At 41.3% G+C, this 21,060-nt stretch overlaps 1 long non-coding RNA gene across 1 annotated transcript; it reads left to right on the top strand.

The window, feature by feature from the left end:
• The first annotated feature begins 6,070 nt into the window (after positions 1-6,070).
• LOC141778243 (uncharacterized) lies at positions 6,071-20,011 on the top strand. The gene is made up of 3 exons (XR_012596019.1): positions 6,071-6,173; positions 8,669-8,748; positions 19,086-20,011. It is a non-coding gene; the product is annotated as an uncharacterized LOC141778243 (long non-coding RNA).
• Positions 20,012-21,060: the final 1,049 nt, after the last annotated feature.

Below are 21,060 nucleotides of genomic sequence, written 5' to 3'. Positions count from 1 at the left end.
CAAACAAAACCCTTTTTTGTGTGTGATTTGACCCTTTATCCTCATAGAGTATGCCAGGTTATTAACTAGAACTAGCCGTTGGTCTCACATTACCCCTGTTCTGGCTTCCCTCCATTGGCCTTCTGTAAAATTCAGAATAAACTTTAAGATCTTGCTAATTACATACAGTATAAGGCACTGCATCACCTCGCCTCCAGTTACATTTCTGATCTCTTTGTTCCTTATTCTACCTGTCGACCACTTCAATCCTCAAATCTCTGCCTTTTATCCATCCCCCGCTTCAACTGCAACAAAACAAAAGGTGATCGAGCCTTTTCTGTCTTAGCCCCAACCCTCTGGAAACACCTCCCCCAATCTATAAGAGCTGCTGAATCTCTGGACTGCTTTAAGCGGCTTCTAAAAATCCATCTCTACAGTCAAGCCTTTTGGCCTCATCCACATATGTTTTTGTCTGTTTTAGTTTGGTCTTTCTCTCATTGTTTCTGTGTTTCATGTTGAAATTATTCTTTGGTTTCTATCTATTTGTTCTATGTTTTATTTATGTGTGAAACACTTGGTAACGGTGTGTTTTAAAAGGTGCTATATAAATAAAGCTTTACTTACTTACTTACAGAAACTTAAAAACAAAATCAAATGGATAACCCCCACTAAAGTGCAGTGTTACCAACAGAAAACTTTAATTATAAATAGTGTATGTTGTTGCTCTGGTGTGTTTCTTTCCGCATGCCGTCTTGTATTTTGTGGCGCTGCCCTTCGCCACAATAAGAGCTGAGGTCAGTAGGCAGTTATGCGGTATGGTCGGTATGGTTGGCATGCCTGGTACGCCTGGCACTCATGGCCCGATGCCTGACAAACCCCCAGTCTATGTGCGCGTGTGTGCGTGTTACTGGTTCAATCCAGAACGGTCAGGCGAAGCAGAGGTCTCGACTCAGCAGTTGAGACACTTTCACCCGGAGACAAGGACCCACCTGTGCTTGTCTGTTTCATGAGGACTCTGGTTTCACATCTGTGCTCACTCTCTCCTCAGCCTGCTCTAACCTGTTCACCCTGCACCTGTCCTCATCGGGACATCTCGCCCCAGTTCCCCCCACCCCCTCCCCCATCTCATCTCACCACCACCGCCGCCACCCCCTCTGCAGGCCTAGACTCCATCACTATCCTGCTGGTGCCAGCTGGAAATCCCCCAGCACAACCAGTTCTGGGCGCTCCCTCCCAGTCCACAGTGATAACCATCATCCAACAGCTCAGTCTGCACAAATCTGTCCTGCCAGACCAACTGTGTCCATTTTAAAACAGGAAAAAACAGGACTATCTAAGGTCAAAAGTGTTCAAAAGTACCGCAGTGAATAATATAATCATAGCATTTATAAGTACAATATTTCTTAGTGCCAAATCTAAACTCTTCCTCTGATGTTTGACCTTTTAAAAAAACAAAATCTAACTGTTAACTGTTAATCATTACGGTCCAGGGCAGCCTCCTTTATGCTGTATTTTTAGATTAGAGTCCCCAGACAAACAGAGAGCTTCTCTCTTTCTCTCTCCAATGGCCGAAGGAGACGCAATCGATGAGCAGACACTGATGCCGGCGGATCAACTTTCCACGAGAGGAAAGCTCAGAGTGTTTCACCGTCTTGTAAACAGCTCTCGCTTGTGTGAGCTGACAGTGTGATGGTAGTGTGTGTGATTGGATCTGCCATTTAAGAGTCATCGCCCAGAGCTCGAAGAGTCAGAGGAAACAAAATGGCAGGCAGGGATTTCCACTCATGATCGGCCTTAATTTATATAGACCTTTTCAAACTTGACAACTTAAACATTCTGAATGGGCCCCTTTGTGCTTCCTGTTGCAATGTTTGTTAATGCAGTAAGCTGACAGGAAGTAAACTTGGACCAAAGCTGTTGCACTAGCAACAGAATGGAAATGAAAGGTTTTAAAGGCACGGTCACACATGAGTGAATGCAGGTTATTCACGCTGAATATTTGCCAATGTTAATTCAACCCGGTCTCACAGGAAGGCATATAAATACCACGACAATACTGTACACATTATGCTTTTCGCACGTGATTTGTACATCATGCAAATGTACGCAGTGAGGTCCAGGCAAGAAAACCACTTAGGGTAAGGAAAAACGTCAAGGTTGGGCTTAAAATAAGTACGTAAACTAAGTAAAACACATACGGAAACAACAAAAACACAGCTACGGAAAACACGTCACAAATGTCAATAAAGAACATGTGACAATCGTCACGTGACAAACGTAACGCTTGTTAAAAGACCAGCATTTGTTGCACTCATCCACTTCCTCACCCACCCATCATATGCTCTTTTTCGTTTTTTATACTACGTCACTAACTCTTACCGTAGCATTTATACGCGGATGCGTTTACATCGTAGTCAGTACAGGATACATGGCGTAAAAAGGACACACGGAAATCAAGGCGTACTTATTGCATGCTAAGAGAAAAGGTTGTTACCTCTGCAAGCTTTTTTTGGTAAAAACAGCTACCTGCTGCTGCTGCTGCTGTTTCTGCTGCTGGGAACAAGGCTGATGAGAGTGCTGAACCAAACAGTAAATATGCCATGAAAGCGAAACTAAAAGAGGCTAAAAAGCTCCATAGAGCTGCAGGTTTGGTGAAGATTCCCTGTGGAGTCGTTAACACGAACAGCACCTTATAGTGCATGAAACATAGTAATTTGACGGACTGTTGATATAGAAATTTTTTGATTAATGGAGCTTTAAACATAATCTTGTGCTACTGTTTCACCTGTTGTCCAGACTGACCAGTTATTGTTCTTTCAGCCCGTGTCAAACATCTGATGGTGCAGCGAGCATGCTGTCACTTTTTATAGGACATCATACAAACCTGTTTTATAACTTACTCACTCACTGTATATTTATACTGACTGGACACTCGAACAAGCACACTTGGAGTAGTTTATTTGAACTCTGGAGTGTTTATTCCTTTAATTCTACCATTTGTACCCAGATGACACCAAAGAGCCACCACAGAGAAAGTCAAAATGTGAGTACAGTGTCTGCGGGCTAACAGGATAACTGCAGTGTGACTTCTGGTTGAAGCAGTAAAAAGAGTGAGAAGATAATCCTGAACAAATACAGAAAACGAGGGTTTATGGGTACGGGGAGACAGATGTTGGCGTCTGATATCCAGCCGTTCCTGATGCTTGGAAAGCTGAGCGTAACAAAAACGAAGTGAAGGAAAACACGGAGCCAAGATGAGGTGAAATTCCTCCTATAGGGCCAAAGGAGTACATTTCTCAACTCCTTTTAAAAGAAGGAAAGTCAAAGAGTGTAGATGAGTCCATCATGCCTAGTTAAAGTTCAGTAGATCCAGTTTGACCTGTACATAACAAGGTGTAAATCATTTTTGATGAGAACTTCAGCACCGCAAACACACATATATAAAGTAATTAAGTTTGACTTTGTGCCAAACAAACACCTCTCTGAAGGTTGCACCTCATCCAAAGTGACTTTGGATGGATTTTTGACTCACAATCGATGAGACGCTGATTGTGCGTCATTGGATTTTCATTTATTGCTGCTCTGAGAACAGCGTTGTCCAGAGACCAAATTCATAGTTGAAGACGTCAAACCTAAGAAAATAATGCCGATATCAGTCACTAGTATGTTATTATGCAAACAGTATTTATTTTTCCTGTGCGTCTTCTGAAGGATAATTCACCAGATTGTCGCTGTCACAGTTCCCCCTCATGAAATATTACAGTCACAGCCTCAAATTAAGTCTAGATGTTTTTTTCCGTCATGATCACACTCTCATTTTCTGACTATATTGAGGTTATAGCTGCTCGCATAAACTCGTCATTTTCCTCTCAACTCTTTTTCTAATCACTGAGTGAAGATTAGAGGCCAGTTTCTGCTGCCTTCCTTGCAGGGGGAAGAAAATTGTCTCTCTCAGTATTCTGCCTCTCCTGAGTTGTGGTAGCAGAGCTGATTACTCTGCAGGTCATAAGTTAATTGTTTATGTGACTCGCATGTCAGCGAGAAATATGTCATCTGCATCCTTGAGAGAGGAATAAAAACCTTGACACTGCATTGACTTTAGAGTGCGCAGACGGCAAAAAGTAAGTGGGGGGAAAAAAAGCATAATTGGATCTTGATAACAAACTCAGTTTTTGGTGCTTGTTGCAATAGAATCGGAGATTAACCCACAGATCACAGTATCACCAGCAATACGGAACAGCCCTTTTCATCTTGTTATGGACTGGTTACTGCACATAACAACTTTCAACTGATAGCATATTACAGTCTGTACACCATCCCCTGTATTTCTACATGTTTACAGATCATCTTAGTATTTCTGCTTTATAAAGCATTTTATAATGACTTCTTTATAATCGTTTACTTGTTTACATCCTTAAATAATTTATCCCTGATTCCCTTACAAGAAAAACTGAGGAATCCTGACCTGCACTGTCCAGTACATCCAGCTATTTATTTCACAGTCACACTGATTTCATTTTTAGTGAAAAAAAGTTACTGTATTGATTTTTAAATCATTGAATCGTATTGTATCGCTCTAGATGAGCCAAATATCGTCCTTGAATCGTATCGGAACCATGGAAATCGTATCGTATCATATCATATCGTATCGCTCTAGATGAGTCAAATATCGTCCTTAAATCGTATCAGAACCATGGAAATCGTATCGTATTGTATCATATCGTATCGTATCGCTCTAGATGAGCCAAATATCGTCCTTGAATCGTAGCGGAACCATGGAAATCGTATTGTATCATTGTAAAAACGTATCGTTACACCCCTAGTGACCGTAGTTTAGCTTACTTTAGCATTAAAACTAGAAACGGGGGGGAAACAGGTAGACCCAGTTACATCTTTTGTGTTTAATCTGTACCGAACCTAAATGTTCTATTTATTATATATATATTAATAAGGAGGGAAAGGTACTCGAGAGACGGAGGGGCAGAATGCTGGAAGCTTGTCCCTCTGATGTGAAATTTTTCAAACTTTTTATTTCAGATGTGTGCATCATTCATTTTGAAAGATAGATGCAGATGTTGAACTTTCCACATCCGGAGCCTTTCCGTAGCTTCCACCAGCTAAACTTGAGGGATTCCCGTATGGCTCCATTTTTTGCTAGCTTCACCTCTCTCCGCGGCCCACCTGCTCGTGCTGACGACAGCAGCTCTGAGGCTGACCCGCCCATGGCTCACGCTGATACTCAATTAGTCCTGGAACAGCGGCGCTCCCATCGAACTAATGATTCAGAGCAAAAACCCCCTCACTCTCCCCTCCCTCTCGCTTTGATTCTCTCACTCCTCTCCTCACTCTGAGAATCTCTTCTTCCCCTCAAACTCATTTTTTCTTGAAATTGCATGTCTCAAAATGGCGGATCATTACTGTCGACGTGAGATTGAAGAGATGACAATTTTGAGCAATGTAGATTTCTCTGTGCAGGCGGTAACATGTTTAGTCTTTGTCAGCCTAAATGAGTTTGGGGTCATGTGGTGCATGTGTGTGTGCATGTGTGTGTGTGTGTGTGTGTGTGTGTGTGTGTGAGGAGAAAAATGGAAACCAGGAGCGCAGCCACAGGATTGATCTCAAGGACTCACCTCATTGATTTCCGTCTTCGCCACCCATTTGTTTTCTTGTTCGATGAATCGACAGACATGCATCATATGAGTCATGTCGCTATCACATGGGGGAAGAGATGAAAAGTGTTTGGTTCATGAATATGTGATTAATCCTTTTAGCGTGCACACATGCGGCACAGTTTGTGCTTTTCTTTTACTGCTTTGTGACGTTTTCATGGTTACACAAGAGGTACATGTGGAAGATGTTGAGAAGAAAAGTTAATCACAGAACACCAACCTTGATGCACCCACAGTGGGCTCCTTTGCTTTCATAAGGTAAAGCTCCACTACTAAGAATCAATCAAATAAGCATGTGTAATGTGAAAGGCTTTGATCACTCCATTCTGCCCCTCTTTAAGAAGCTTTTTAGCCTCTTGGCTCGTTGTTTTGCAGCACATTTACAGTTCTGCCTGGTTCTGTCTCACTGCTCTCATCAACTTTGTTTCTTGCAGCAGCTGTTTTCAGCAAAAACCCCGATAAACCTGCAGGGCTCAACCTGCCCAGAAAATGAAGTTAGCAACTAAAGAGCTACTCCAACTCCAAGTGAGTGCTAGGATGTTCACAACTTTATAAGTCGGTGATATGTGGTGGCTGTGTATCTGTGAGCATAATGATTATTATGCTCCCTTTCTGCTCTTTTTCCATGTGGCTCCATGCACCATTGCACCATGGAAACGCTGGAAGCTCTGATGCTAAATTGTACTAACAGGCTAACTGTCAAACTAAAGTAACATGTAGAGAGAGTGTTGTGCTTTTGCAAAACTAATATTGGACTTACATTCATATGGAGGACAGAAACACAGCTCTAAATGAATGCTAATGTTGCTCTGTGCCTGCTGGATGTGTAAATAGCTAAATGACTGCTAACATGTTATGCAGTAATGCAGTTTTCTTTTTTCTTTCAAAAGGTCAATATAGTAGATTCATAAACATTTTTCATTACAATTCTGCAACTATATTTTACAGTATAAAAATAATATAAAAATAATATAAATTGTACAACAAACAAAAAAAAGGAAAATATGAATACAAAATAAAAATAAAATATAAAAAACTAACAAAAAACTAAAATCAATTGGGGTCTGTTAAACAATTGGAATACATTTTAAATGTCTAACAATCTAATAATTTTTGCCAATTTAGAATTTTTGAGTTTTAAGTTTTCAATCATAGTCAAATGTTGAATACAGGACGAAGGTCAGGGTCGTTTTCTTGTTTCGCATGTGGCTAAGCATTACACATTGCACCTTTTAAAGATGCTAAATTCAAAATGAGTAGAAAAGAGCATTAACACAGCAGCAAACGACTATTGTCTATGTAAAGATATAGCGGAGTAATGTCTACCTGAGCAGAGAATGAAGTCACTCTCCCTGTGTGTGTGTTATAATCCGAGCTTCTCTGTGCTTTGTTTACATAGCCGGGTCGGCCGCATGTGATCGTGCCCCACCGTCTAACTTACAGCCGCCTCTCTGCACTGCTCTCATATGGCGGTTACAACTGATAATGCAGTCCCAACTGACGGCGTTGTTGCATAAGCGTAGCACTCACTCTCTGGTCCCCCCCAGGTTAACACTGTAAGCTCTGTCAGCACTTTTGGCGTTCTTTCCACTGTTAGCGCTGCTAGCACCGTTAGCTGCTCATTCGTCGCCATGTTGAGAGCCGTTGAGAGACAATAGATGTACTTCCAATCTCTCCTTCAGCACGTTTAATAGAGAAGATGCACTCCCTGAGCAGAGTGGCATGAAAACAATTTACATGTATTTTGATTTTTATTGTCAGTGCAGTGGGAGAAGTCGAGCTCTCAGCCAGATTGACAGGACTGCAAAATGTCTCTCTGACTCACTGCGTCTGTACGCCAAATTGTAACTGCAAGTTCCTGTAAATTTATTAAAGATTTTGACAGACCACCGCCATCCAGCAGACAGTAAACAATGAAGGGAAATGAGGCATGTTCATCACTTTTTCGCTGCGGTTTCGTCATTTCAGGTTTCTCATCAAGCTTGCCTCATTAATTCAAATGATGCGACACGACAAAACCTTGTTGTGGCACTCAGAAGGTTAGTTAATCCAGCTAATTGGCCTCCAAGTAGTCGTGGACCGATCGCCGACTTTGAAAGGGCCTCTGATCCCTTCCATTTGCACCATAAACAACCAGATGAAGACAAAGGCATCGAGTTGTTTTATGAGCTAAACTATGATTTCTTCTCACAGGAGTCACAGGTCAGGAATGATGTTATATCCCAGAAACAGAAAGGGATGTGGACTAGACAGCTTCAGATGGAGTATATAGTTGATTTTTCTGCAGTGTCCTGTAGTTGAAGGGCCCACAACTCTTCCAGACAGTCACTTTAGTAAATTAAGCACTCGTCCAGTTGGCCAAAGCTCGTCAAGGCCGTGTACATTGTGTACAGTGTACCATCAGTTTGTGCTGACCGCCCCCAGACTCCCATCCAAACAGTGTTTAACCGCAGCCATTAATTCCTCAAACACACTCGACGTCTGTTTGGAAAGATGCTGGTTGAAGGTGGTTGTCTCTCCTCAAGCTGGTTTGTAGCTACATACTGACACCATGTGGCCACTGACCGATGGTGCAGGAAGTCCATCCTGAAGTCTGATGTGCTTTATCAACACATAAATCCTCATTTTTAGCTTTTACCGTGACATCAGTGTTATGGACATACTTTTAATACAGCATTTTTACTCCCTTTTAGCACGGTTTGGCACTAACAGGAAAGCTGTTCTTGAAAATGAGGCATTTGTGTGACTGTTGTTAGAGTGAATTTGCTGTCTTGAAGAATAATGGGGGTTATTCACAATGTTTATTTAAATGTTCAGGACTTTGTATCGATGACACAGACAGATATCAACAACTTGCACAGTAACAGCTGACATACAGTGCATGATATATACAGTTGTGTAAGATGCATCTATTACTGAACTATTTAATTTTCTATATGCAAATCTACGACTATGTATTTAGACGTAACTTAAGACTTTGCGGTTATGTTTCTTGCCTGTTTTTATTCTTTATATTTCAGGCTTACTGGTGAAGAGGATGCATCTAACAGTGAGTGGAAGCGTGACATGAATGCTTTGTCTACACCGGAAGAAGCAGAAGGTATCACAACTTTAACCTTTCCACCACAGTCAACGTTTGTTGCAATAATCGGTCTTCTTCCACTCAGGTTATTACTCTAATGCTGATTGAAAATGAGCATAAAAGTAGGTGAACACATATTGAGTTAACATAATGCAATGCATAATGCATGTAAGATGCAGCTTAGCCAACATGGAGCTGAAGGTGCCTCAGGATGTTGCACATCAGTAATTTAGTCGTTCATTCGCAGCCTAATAGACAGTCTGAACATCTTCATCTTCCTTTATGTTCCAGTTAAGAGCTTACATTTGTTTTAGGAGTTTGTATAAGCTTTTAGCTTCCCTCCTGCCTCTCCTGCACATGCTTTTGTTTACTTTAAATGAACGTAAATCTGAGTATATGTAGGTAGAATTGTGTTTGTATATAATGTCTTTGTGTACATATCACATCTTTTATAATTGTATTTGTACTAGCCAAGACAGCGACACTGGTATTGTGTGTCATCATGGTGAAATGTGGTCCTGGAGACACCTATTGTAGGGGGAACTACAACAGAAGTGGTTTTGAATACTTTGCCAGGTGTTTATGTCTTTCTGTCGATCTGTGGACTGATTTTGTTGATACGTCAATAGCGTCACAACCAAGATGCAAGATGCAGCCACGAAACTTTACAGGTGTGTAGATGAGATCAAAATGAAGCTAGAAGATGGGTGTGGTCCGAGCGAGGGCGCCGGTAGTGTGATTTGGCATTGCGGCTAGTGTGATCACAAGATAGTCTCTAGATTTATGTGTAAACAAATAAAATAGAAGACAAAACATAGATAAGTTATTACCACATTATATTAATCAAGTACTGATGTGTAAGTGTGACCATTGTTGAGAGGGCTTGGCAGCTTCCACCAGCCTTTACTGTGGACTTCACAGATGAAACTGCTAGGTTGGATTTGGGAGGAAATCTCATGTTGTTATGTTAAAATACTGTCTCAATTTTCAAAAAGTACTCTGAACAAAAATAATGGCTTATCAAAATGCCATGCTGTTAGTGACAGGCAGCAACCTCTGGTTGTGAAAAGTGAAGCCAATGCAGAAGTGCCTTAAACGTCCATTCTTTCTAATGGCCAGCAGGGGGCGACTCCTTTGGTTGCAAGATGAAGTCTGCTTGTATAGAAGTCTATGAGAAAATGACCCTACTTCTCACTCAGCCCAGTGTCATGGCAAAGCGTTTAAGAGACCCTCCCGTCCACCGGAAGAAAGCGTGTCAGTGTCACGTTTTGTGTCGCTGAGACGTGAATATCACACGCCTGCATGAAGGTGACAGTTGTCAGGTGCTGTGTAGTGGCGGAAGTCTAACTTCAGATTTAGTTACGTAGTATATAAAGTGAGAAAGACCACTTATGATGGGCAGGTGGGGAGGTCATTGGGTCCAACAAACACAGGACATTCAAGCGGGAGACCTGTGTTCGAGACCAGTGTTTTGTTTTGCAAGTTACGTTAGTGACAGTTGTCATGTGTTTTCCGTACTGATATTACGTTGTTTGTGTAGGTGTTTTACTCACTTATGTACTGCACGTTTTTACAGTTGTGTAATATTCCAGTGTCTGAGGCAAAATGTGACACTGACATGTTGTCCTCTGGTGGACAGGCGGGTCTGTTAAACGTTTTGGCGTGATATTATGTTGTTTCACTTGATTTAATACCTCAGTAAACATTGTAAACATGAGTTTATGGTCTCAATCGCAAGTTTCAAATCTGCTTCAATACAGCATGATGTTCATTTAGTAAATTATGGTCCCATTTAGAGTCAAATAGACCATAAAGCAGGGGATGCTTTATGGCGTGGTTACCTTGTGATTGACAGTTCGTTACCACGGCGTTGTCCGGTCTGGGAGTTGTCCGTGTTAACGTCTGAGAACTTTAACTCTTTCCCAGTGTGTTTTCAGTTCATGAAAGTTAATTCTAACATTTTTGGTCACCTAAAAATTCCTTATTACTCAGCATTTGGTTGTACTTAGCTTCACCCTCTCGTGTCACTTCTGGTTCCAAAAAAAAAAAATATGGTGACGGCCAAAATGCCGAAACCCAAAGCTTCAAAATGGCAGTCCACAAACCAATGGGTAACGTCACGTTGACAACGTCCACTTCTTATATACAGTCAATGTCAGTAACCCACATACCTCACATACAGTCCATTCAGTCAGCTTGGTAATGGGATAACAGCCCTAAAAAGAGGATATCCTTCTCCGATAAATGAAATATGCACACAGTAGCCATTAGACCCGCAGGTTCCCACAAATACTCAATAAAGCTCGAGACGCTCCTGGAGATTATTCAGAGCTCCAAATTGGATTAGCAGATATGCTTCTACCAGCAATTAGTCTGAGGGAATAGATGAGCTGTAGGAAGCACAAAGCTATTAATTAAAGCTGGGGGGGGGAGATGTGCCACCGAGTTCATACAGCAACGATGAAGACGAGCCGCTGTGGGAGAAGAGGTGTCAAGCAAAGTAGCCCATCAGAGGAGGAAATCAATAACGCCCTGAGCTGTGCTTTTAGTACCATTGATGGCTGACTTGGACGCTTGCAGGAGATGCTTTATAAAGTTTGTAAAGTGTATGGTTGACATGTTTTCTCACAGTTAGCGGCCTCATTAGAAATTTTATTTGAGATTTTTCTAAGCCAAACATGTGCAGGCATCATGAAAGGCGCCTGTCAGGGGGATAGGGCCGGACCACAGTCTCCAAGAAATGTCTCATCAGTCCACAAATGCAACTCCCCAGAGTCAAGTGCACTTGAGTTGAATGTGTTGGACAGAGCTTTTTAAATGCAAATGGTGTGTTGCATAACTTTGTTGCCTGAGCTTAAATGATCTGGTCAACTGACTTTTCCTCTCTGGAAATACTTGACATAAAAGAGAGCTCTTAGATGAGTTATTCCTGCAGAAGCTTGACATCTGCAAAATGCCTTTTAGAAAACCCTTGTCAGCACTTGTGTTTTTCATGAAAGACCAAATACCATGTGTTGACTTTATAACACAAAATGAACTCATTAGTGAGTTGTTTCTCGGGCTTTGTGTAGGAGCCGAACAGGCAACATGAAAGGCGTCTGTCAGGGGGAATAAACTGAGATTTTGGAGTGTAAAGAAATGCTTTCGTTTGTGCATTTCCAGCACATTGAATACTACAATCGGCGTGCATTTAAAGTAGCATAGCAAACAAGACTTCTCTCACTGCAAACTGTACTAACAGGGATTAAATGTGCCAGTCATATTTTTCTTTGAGCTCACGTAGAGTGTAAGCACTATTAGTCCCTCTTATAGTTCAATTTCCTCTGTATTGATTTTGCTGCTGGCAAAATACCCTCACTTATAAAGTAATCCTGTTTCTGACCCTGAAGTTATTCAGCATTATATTCATAAACTGCTACATTTATAATTTGAATAGCACATTCAGGAATGAATTAACTTCTTTATTCACTCTCAGGTCAGTTGCTCAGATCATTTGGTAATTTCTGACTTCCTGCAAAAATGAAAGATAGAAGGGGACAGCTGATTTGATGTTGGTGGGAAGACAAAAGAGGGTGGAAATGTACCCGTCCTTTCAGTTGGAAAGTGAAATGAAAATATACCGTAAGGCAAATGTCCTTGAAGAAGGATGCATCCTCAACTGGACACCAGTTTGCTGTGTTTTACCTCTAGAGGGTGGGCTGGGTATCGAACCACAATACCATTTTGCCATAGACCGAAATGTGTCAGTCAAAAATTGTCAAGTACTTAAAGTTGGTGTGGAATGTCTGATCCATAGATTGTATATATAAATGGACGACATGTCTCCACTTCTTTCCACTGTACTAAAATTAAACCCAAATATCCCAGATACAGGAGCTGCCATCTTGAGATTATGACATCATTTGGAACCAGAGTCTGCGCAGTACCGATCGTGTGTTGGAGTCATGGTATCAAGGTCCCGCCCACACACCCGCCCGAGCCAATCACGTGCCGAGCATGTCTGCAGCTTGTAAGCGTGAGCCACCTAGCTGCTGCGTTAGCACCACGGTAGCTGTTTGGCTAGAAAGACAGAACAACTAACCATAATATCTCTATAACTACATTTAAAAACAAATTGATGCATGTTCTACTCCGCAGAGTGTTTCAGAAACGCCATCTGCATGTGGATATGAACATACACGACAGTCTGGCAGCGCTGGCTTACTTCACCCCAATCAGTGGAAATGTTGCTAAACTAGCTATGGTCAGTGATTGTATGAACCATAGACTGTACATAAAGTTCATTACAGTCTATGTTTGAAACAGACAATCACGGTTATTGAAAGTTAAAGTTACTCTCCTCTCCACGTTCCTATTCTACGTACAATTCACTCAGAGCAGCTGTCAATCATGACATCACTCCCCTTTTTATTGCATCAAATAACTAATTGTGCAATAATAACTACCTAAAAGAAACCATCATTGGCAAAAAAAAACATTTGGCGTGTATTTTGACTATTTAGTTTTGCCCATGTCCCATCCGCTCACATGGAGGGGTCGGGCTTTATGACCTATACTGCAGCCAGCCACCAGGGGGCGATCCAGATAGTTTGGCTTCACTTTTGGGGAGCAGGAGCTGTGATGTCATCTATCTTTACATACAGTCTGGTCTCATCAAATTTGGGATCTTGTTCACTTATTCTTTTATCAAATATAGTTCTGGATTTAAATGATAATTTTGTCAATTTAAGAGTATTTTGGCAAAGTCCTTGTGCAGCTGTTGGTACTGAGACTTCAAGTATCATTTTGGCACTAGTATCAAAACATTGCATATTGCACAGCCCCACTTGGGGGTTTAGTGGGATAGATACAACACATTGTTCTTATATTCTCATATATTTCAGATCAGTAGGAGATACATTCTCCGTATCAGCAGGCATTATTCGTGGACTCTCTGCTTGTCGTCTTCCAGGGTTCACATCAAGTGAGCCTCCCTGCGGGTCCCAGCCTGTTCCCTGTGGTTCTCGGGGCACATTTTCTGCTGTGTAGCACTTCAGATCCTCTGCTGCCGGCCACCCCCGGAGTTATCCACTCAGTCAGCTCCTCTTCTTCCCAGTCGGTTGTTCACCACTCTCATTAGCCAGCCTTTCTGCTCCCTGGTCAGGAATTCTCTCTTTTCTGTCTGTCTATCAGCTTATTTAATTCACTGCAGCATATTCTCTTATGAAATGCTCATCTAGTCTGTCAGTCAGCTAACCTTCCTTCTATCTGCCAGTCTGAGCATCCTCCTACTGTCCCCCTAATCTATCAGTTCCCTGGTTTCCCATTGTCCAGGTCACTGGTTTTACAGTGTACCCATTTCTGCCTCTCTGTGTGAGCCTGAAATTGTCTCTTTGAACTCGACTTTCTCATCTGTGAGATGGAGTCTGAACCAGATTCAGCTCCAGGCTCACCATCAGGTCCATGTCATATTTTCCCAACCAGATCCTGTTTCTATTTCTCTTCTAGAGCCTGTATCACTTTGTTTCTGCTGTTTCTATATTTCGTCAGTTTTTTAGTCAACTGAAATGTACGTCATTGGCCTTCGTACATTTATGGCGCGCCGCCTTAAGCCAGGTTTATGCTCGCGCTGGACTTCCACAGATGTCACGCGCACTACGAGCATGCACAAAGATGTTCAATTTGATTTGGCTTGCAAAATATTTACTCACATGTAGATCCCTAATATCTCCTGCTTTAAAGCATTCAGAAGTGCACATCCAAGCGCTGCGACAGCTTGCAGAGAATTTGTGCTTTCACGCACAATACGTGATGATGTCATTTTTGGCTCGTGCACTCTCACGCCGGGGAAACTACGGCGAACATTAACCCGGCTTTATCCTATGACTTTGCTGAACCTCAATAGCGCCGTGGCTAGTCTTGCGTTTCCACTGAAAATAACGTCTCAGGAGATTTGACTGGAAGCTCCTGCTGGCTTTTCAGCCAATGCAGTGTGCTTGTTCTGGAAATGTCTTTCAATATTACTTTTTTTGATGTTTGCTAATTTCTCACTGCAGATCAAGCCAGCAGCGTTGGCAGTGAAAGCAAACGAATCTGTCCATGCACTATTAACTTCTCTATTTTCCTCCAAGACTTTTCTTTTTTTTGGACTTAGAATTCATAGCTATAGCCTCGCCTCTCATTTGCACTTTCATTCTCACTGCATTAGACTTAATAATAGGCTTCATTATGAGGCTCAAATATGTTTTTGCGGCTCCAGACAGATTTCTTGTTCTTTTTTTTATATCTGATATGAAAACAACAGGAAAGGAAATGGTGAAAGTGAAGCAGCATGGATGTCATGTATTTTATTTTGTACTTGTTCTGAGGCAGTCAGAAACATTATTAGGCCCCGGTGTGTTGTGGGTCAACATCAGGCAACATCAGCCTCGGTCGATCCGGGCTTGTGTACTTACTGGATTTCTCCTCTTGATTCACAGCCATCTTGACACAAGCCAGGTAGGATTTACAAAATAAAAGGACCACTGAGCTGCTGAGAGGTATCAAGTGGTGATGAGCAGGTTTGAGGCGGCAGATGCCAAGTCGCTGGCATCACATCATGCAGCATGTGTTGGCTGCGAGTGTTGGCAATGTGTGAGGTGGGTGTATGTATTGAGGTTACAGCAATGTTATCAGTTTGCTGATGCCAATATTGTCCTTGCTGTTAAACCCAGATGTTGGACAGATAGTGGTGTCTGCTGCCAATATGACAGGGTTAAATATCTGATTTCACTCAACCAGAGTCGGTAGCATCAGTCTGCAAAACCTGCAGTGAAACCTGTTTTAAAGATGGCTGATAGAGATACACATTACTGTTTCACTGCCTTTCTGAAGGAATTATATTAATCAGGGCTACAACTAACTTTGATTACCATTATCTATTAATCTTCTGATTATTTTCTCCATTAATCGATTAAGCGTTTTTCACTTTAAAATGTCAGAAAATGGAGAAATATCATTATAATTTCTCAGAGCCCAAGGTGACGTCTTCATATGTCTCGTTTTGTCTGATCAACAGTCCAAAACCCCAAAACATTCACTTCACTATCATGTATGACAAAGCAAATTGATCCAATCAGTTAAAGTTCCCATATTGTTGAAAGTGATATGCACACTGTCCCCTATTTAGAAACTGTACTTTTAAATGAGTTGTCCGGACTTGTGATGGCACAACTATACAGTCACCGGTAGAAGACGTGCCGCTAAACTTCGTGTAGTTGACACACACACACACAGTGAGTCCCCGGCTGCAATGGCGCCGTGAAGACGGCAACAGCGCAGATGCAGAAGAACGGAAACGCTGACCAATCAGAGCAGGCTGGGCTTGTTCGGGAGGGGGGTCTTAAAGAGACAGGCACTAAAACGGAACATTTCAGACGGAGGGTGAATTCAGGTATATTAAATGAACATGAAAATGAGCACGATATGTCCCCTTTAATTTCAGTAATCTGGGTTTTAGTGGACAGTTAACTGGTAAACTGGTTAGTTTAGAATTTCTTTCTACCGCAATGACAATAAAATGCAGGAGGCATTATTATTTATTGCATAAAAAACGTTATTTGCACAAAATATGCTGATCTAGTTGATAACATTTTGGTACCCTTTTCTGCATTAAACACACATACTGAATATGTACATGCTTATAAGCATATAGAGCAGCAGTCAACTGAGTCCGTCTAAATCAACATTCACTGCCACCTGTAACCGATCATGTACCCCCCTGCTGGTTTTGGCAGACGATCAGTATTCGCTTCCCTCTCATCCACTTCCTCTGGTTTGTCTGTGTAGCTGCATCCAAACATTTAGCAGTCAGACAAAGGAAATTGATTCCTAGTACCAGGAGGTATTAGGGCTGACAAGGTCAGGTAAAGCTCCTCTGCAAGATTTCTTCTTTTATGGAAAACTGATAGCAGAGACCAGAGAAGATGTTTGCCTGGCAGGGGCTGCAAGATGAGCTGGACCCGTCTCGGTCTTCAGTGACTAATGTATGAGGGAAGATCAAAAACTCATCAGAATGATTCATACTGCATACTGTATTTATTGAATAATCAGTTGTGAGGTTCAGTAGGGGCAGATTGTGGTGATGCAGTGCGTTAATACTGCCAGTATGTTAAACATTGCACCATGCGGCAAGTGTTGTCAGTTCTCATCACTACAAGATGTTTCTGAAAACATTTGAGGAAAGAAATAGGCAGTACAGTAACAGAATATTGATTCATATTTGATCAGTGCTGCCTAGATCGGAGTTTGCGAGTGCTTGACAGCTGCCTCCGTTGAATGAACAGCCAATAGGAACTCTCTCTCTCTGAAATGACCTGTGACTGGCCAAAGTCTCCTGTCACGGGCTACATTTTTAAAGCCTGAAAACAGAGCTGTGAGGAGATGCAGTAGTCAGAACACTTGAATTACAATATGCTGAAAGGTTATTATGGAATTTTTGTCCAATGATGCCAAAAACATTCTGCCTACTGCAGGTTTAAGGCACTTCCGCATTGGCTTCACTTTTCAGACCCGGATGTTGCCCACTGGTTTTGCCTGACAAATGTCTCAGATCTAAGACAAAAACCCTCAAGTCTGCACAGAATCTGCCCTCGTCACAACAGGTCTTTTAAGTTCAAGCCATTGCAAGACATGTCTTCACCTCAGCATGAGTTTTCCCAGATGTTTCGTCCATCTTTAAACATGTTTGATTTTCCTCGTACTGCAAAAATTGGCATACTCATGTACAGTAGTTGGAGCACCGAGGAGATGAGTCTGAGATGGAAGAAAAGCAGTATCCAATGGAAACACAATAGGGAACCAAAGGCAGGCAGGCAGGGAGGCAGCACACACACATACGGTGCAGCGCACAGCCACTAATTATATTGTTAATGTAATAGGAGTCATTAAACTAGCTTCATTATATTAATAATTCCCTCTAAGAATCATTTAACCTCTTCCCCTCCTTGAGGGCGCCCTCGGCCGACTTTTTTCAGAGGTTGTAGCAGGCTCAGTTTTAGAGCTAGAATAAAGGCTGATATCATATGAAACTAGAAAACCTAAATAATCCATTGGTACCAACCAATGCTAGCATGTTTGGAAGGAAGCTAAATAATGCTTCAAAGTTACGCTACATTTTGGCAAGGAAAAACTTGCATGCCAATTTTCAAAGGGGTCCCTTGATCTCGGACCTCAAGATATGTGAATGAAAGTGGGTTCTATTGGTACCCACGAGTCTCCCCTTTGCAGACATGCCCACTTTATGATAATCACATGCAGTTTGAGGCAAAATCATGCAGTACAAATGTGTTATTTTTGCCTATTCTAAAATGGTGTTTTTGAATATTTCTGCATAGGGGTCCCTAAACAGTCTTGAAATTATATAAATTGGGTATCACTGTAAAGCTGAGACTCTTTTGGATCCAATGAGCCCAACTGTATTCATGTGTGATGATGTAAGTCCCCATAGTAGCCCTTTCATTGTAGTGAGACCTTTTTTTTTTTTTAAATGGGACCTCACTGTATAAAATGACCTGTGGTGACCTCTAGGATAATCACAGCCTCATTAAACTTTACAGCCACTAACTAAAGACGTAGAGCATTCAGAAGATGGATGGCTTTCCTAGGTAGACTGAAAATAATGGGGTGTATGAGTAGTTTACACAACAGAAGTGCTCGCCATCCAATCGGCTAAAAATTAAATTCTTGCAGAAATCTCCAAATGTCAAAAGTTTTTGAAACCAAATCACAGCATGTTTTTTTTTATGGTGTTCCTCAAGGTCTTGGTGTCTTAATGTGGTATTTTGGAGGGATTATTGATAATTTTTTATCAATTCTTGAGTGGTAAAAAATGGTTACATTTAGCACCAAATCTGTATAACAAATAGTATCAACCCAGAAATTGCTGCAACAATTTATGAGACATAATAGAGCATGGGAATGACCATCATATACTTATATCATAATGTTCTAAGCCCTTATACACTTTTACAATTAATTTTAAATAATGAGTTGATTATTTTTTTATTTCTGATTTATGACTAGAACAATTTGACACAGTGCTGAGCTGCATCTCAGTCTGTTTTTCACCTGAATGATAACAGACACTTAAAGTGAAATTAATTATTGTAGTAATAGTAACCTGGTGTGCAAGATTCAGCAAATGAGTTTAAAAAGGTTCGGAGAGAAATGCAGTACATCAAACTGTTGCTTTGTTTGTAAGTGCAGGGGAGAAGCATTCATATCACATAGTAGACTGTAGTTCTTTAATGGTACTGATCTGCTCCTGCAACCTGATATTAATGGTGAAATTGTGCAAAAGTCTGCTCTCATATTTCTCTGATCTTTGTCTTCTGAAGCGTGAGCTGAGGGCTGAGAGACCGACACAGCAGCAGCAAGAACCAATCGGCTACCTCCGCTGTCCTAGCTGTCCAATCGGCGACTCGCCACCCAGGCTTTCATAACCATGTTGTGTGTACAGTGTATTATTTTTATACTGGGGGTGTGAAATTCATTTTGAGCAACAGTCTGGTCTTGAATTATTAGAATGTCATGATAAGGTGAGAGTAACTCACATACTTTTCTAAAAAGCAAAAGATAACCTAAAACAGGTTTTCTTAAACTTATCAGACCTCAATTATGGGGTCAGAAATTCCCATTAATGCAGCTTTTAAACAGATGTCAAGTTGTCATGTCAAATAGAGAAGGGTATTCTTGTTGTATTTCAAGTGCATGGTGAATCTAGTTTTGTATTTAATATTTGTTTTTATGCTAGCCAAATAACAAGATATGAGTCTGAGAAATCACCTGCTTTTAAAAAACGAGCTCCAGACCCCAAAACTGAGAAATGCTGACCTATAGAAATGATGAAAGAGTTGTTTTTAGACTTGTATGTTTTGCGGTAAACTACTGATTGTTTATTGCTTCCCATATTGTTCACACTCCTCACGATGGAACAGACTCCGTAGTGGTAGAGAGGAGGTCGTGTTGCTCAGGCTCTATTTGCTGACAGGCGAATTTTGTCACATACATCCATCCCTTATGTTAGTCAGGCCTTAAACCCATAATCAAGATGAGTTCCGCTAAGGATCAAATTCATATTGTTTTACTCCTCAAATTTCCTTATTCCATGCACATATCACCTTCACCTTATTATAAAATGTTTATAAAGGGCTTTAAAGTATACAATTGGGGGATTTCTGCTCCATCATGGTTTTTCTTTCAAGTCTTTGTGCTCGACTAAGCTAATTGTCTATTGGCCAAAGCTTCATATTTACCGTATAGACGTGAGAAGCGTATCAATCTTCTCATCAAACTCTTGGCAAGAAAGTGAATAAGCTCATTTCCCAAAAAATTAAGAGCCGTATTAAAGAGTTCTGTGTATAAAAAGGGATTATTAATTTTAGCTTTATTTAAAAAGACATCCTCTTCTACTGCAGTTGAGCTTCGGAGACTATTCATTATAATGTATTCCTTCTGACATGTATGACGGTAGAAACAAATCTCATTACAGATTAAAAATGTAGGTAAATGGAGAGTTCACTAAATGTGTCTCAGCGCCCGCAGTAATTGCTGACCTCCACCAGGTGGAGACGCTGCTCAGCATTTGGACACTGACAGTTGACTGAGGACATTATGTAACCTGAGATTCCCCCAAAGTGCTCTCTGCACAGTTACTCTCTGACCTCTTCACTTCATGGCCTGTCACGTCCTCCCGGTGCTCTAAGGGGAGTTATTTGCATCCGTCAGAGTGAGACAGCAAAGACTCTGAAGCTTGTCACCCCACCCTCAAAAATAAATAAATAAATGATAGAGGGTTTTCTGCTTGAGATGCCCATCACACCTTAAGCTCAACATTGTGGCTGCCCACATCCAGCCAACTGTAATACATCTACAGCAAAGTCTGTGTTAATGCATTAGGTGTGCATGTCTTTCCTGGATATTATAAAGCCTTTTTTTAATGCAGAATATGCTATAAATGTATAAATTTTGCATCACAACAATGTGTCTATATAACAAATCTAAAGAAGCAGTGGGTAGAAATGGAGCGAATATGATTAAAAAAAGTTATTTTTATAAAATGGTCACTATATCCTGACAGTAAGGTCAAAGGTCAAAGGTCAGCATGAGACAGGTAATCTGAAAAAAAAATCATGTGCCTCTGGTGTCCTCTGGTGCTCCTAATGGCATCTGCAGGATTCCACAGACCGGAGGAAAACAACCAATCGGAGCCGAGCTGGAGCCTGCCGTCTCTGAGCAGCTGTTCATCACTCACGAACATCAAACTATCAAACGATCAAACTAGGCATCGCTGATCGATTATGAATCAATGTT

The sequence above is a fragment of the Sebastes fasciatus genome, chromosome 12 (genome assembly GCF_043250625.1).
Source record: "Sebastes fasciatus isolate fSebFas1 chromosome 12, fSebFas1.pri, whole genome shotgun sequence".
NCBI lineage: Eukaryota > Metazoa > Chordata > Actinopteri > Perciformes > Sebastidae > Sebastes > Sebastes fasciatus.
This window is presented reverse-complemented; position numbering and strand designations above follow the sequence as displayed.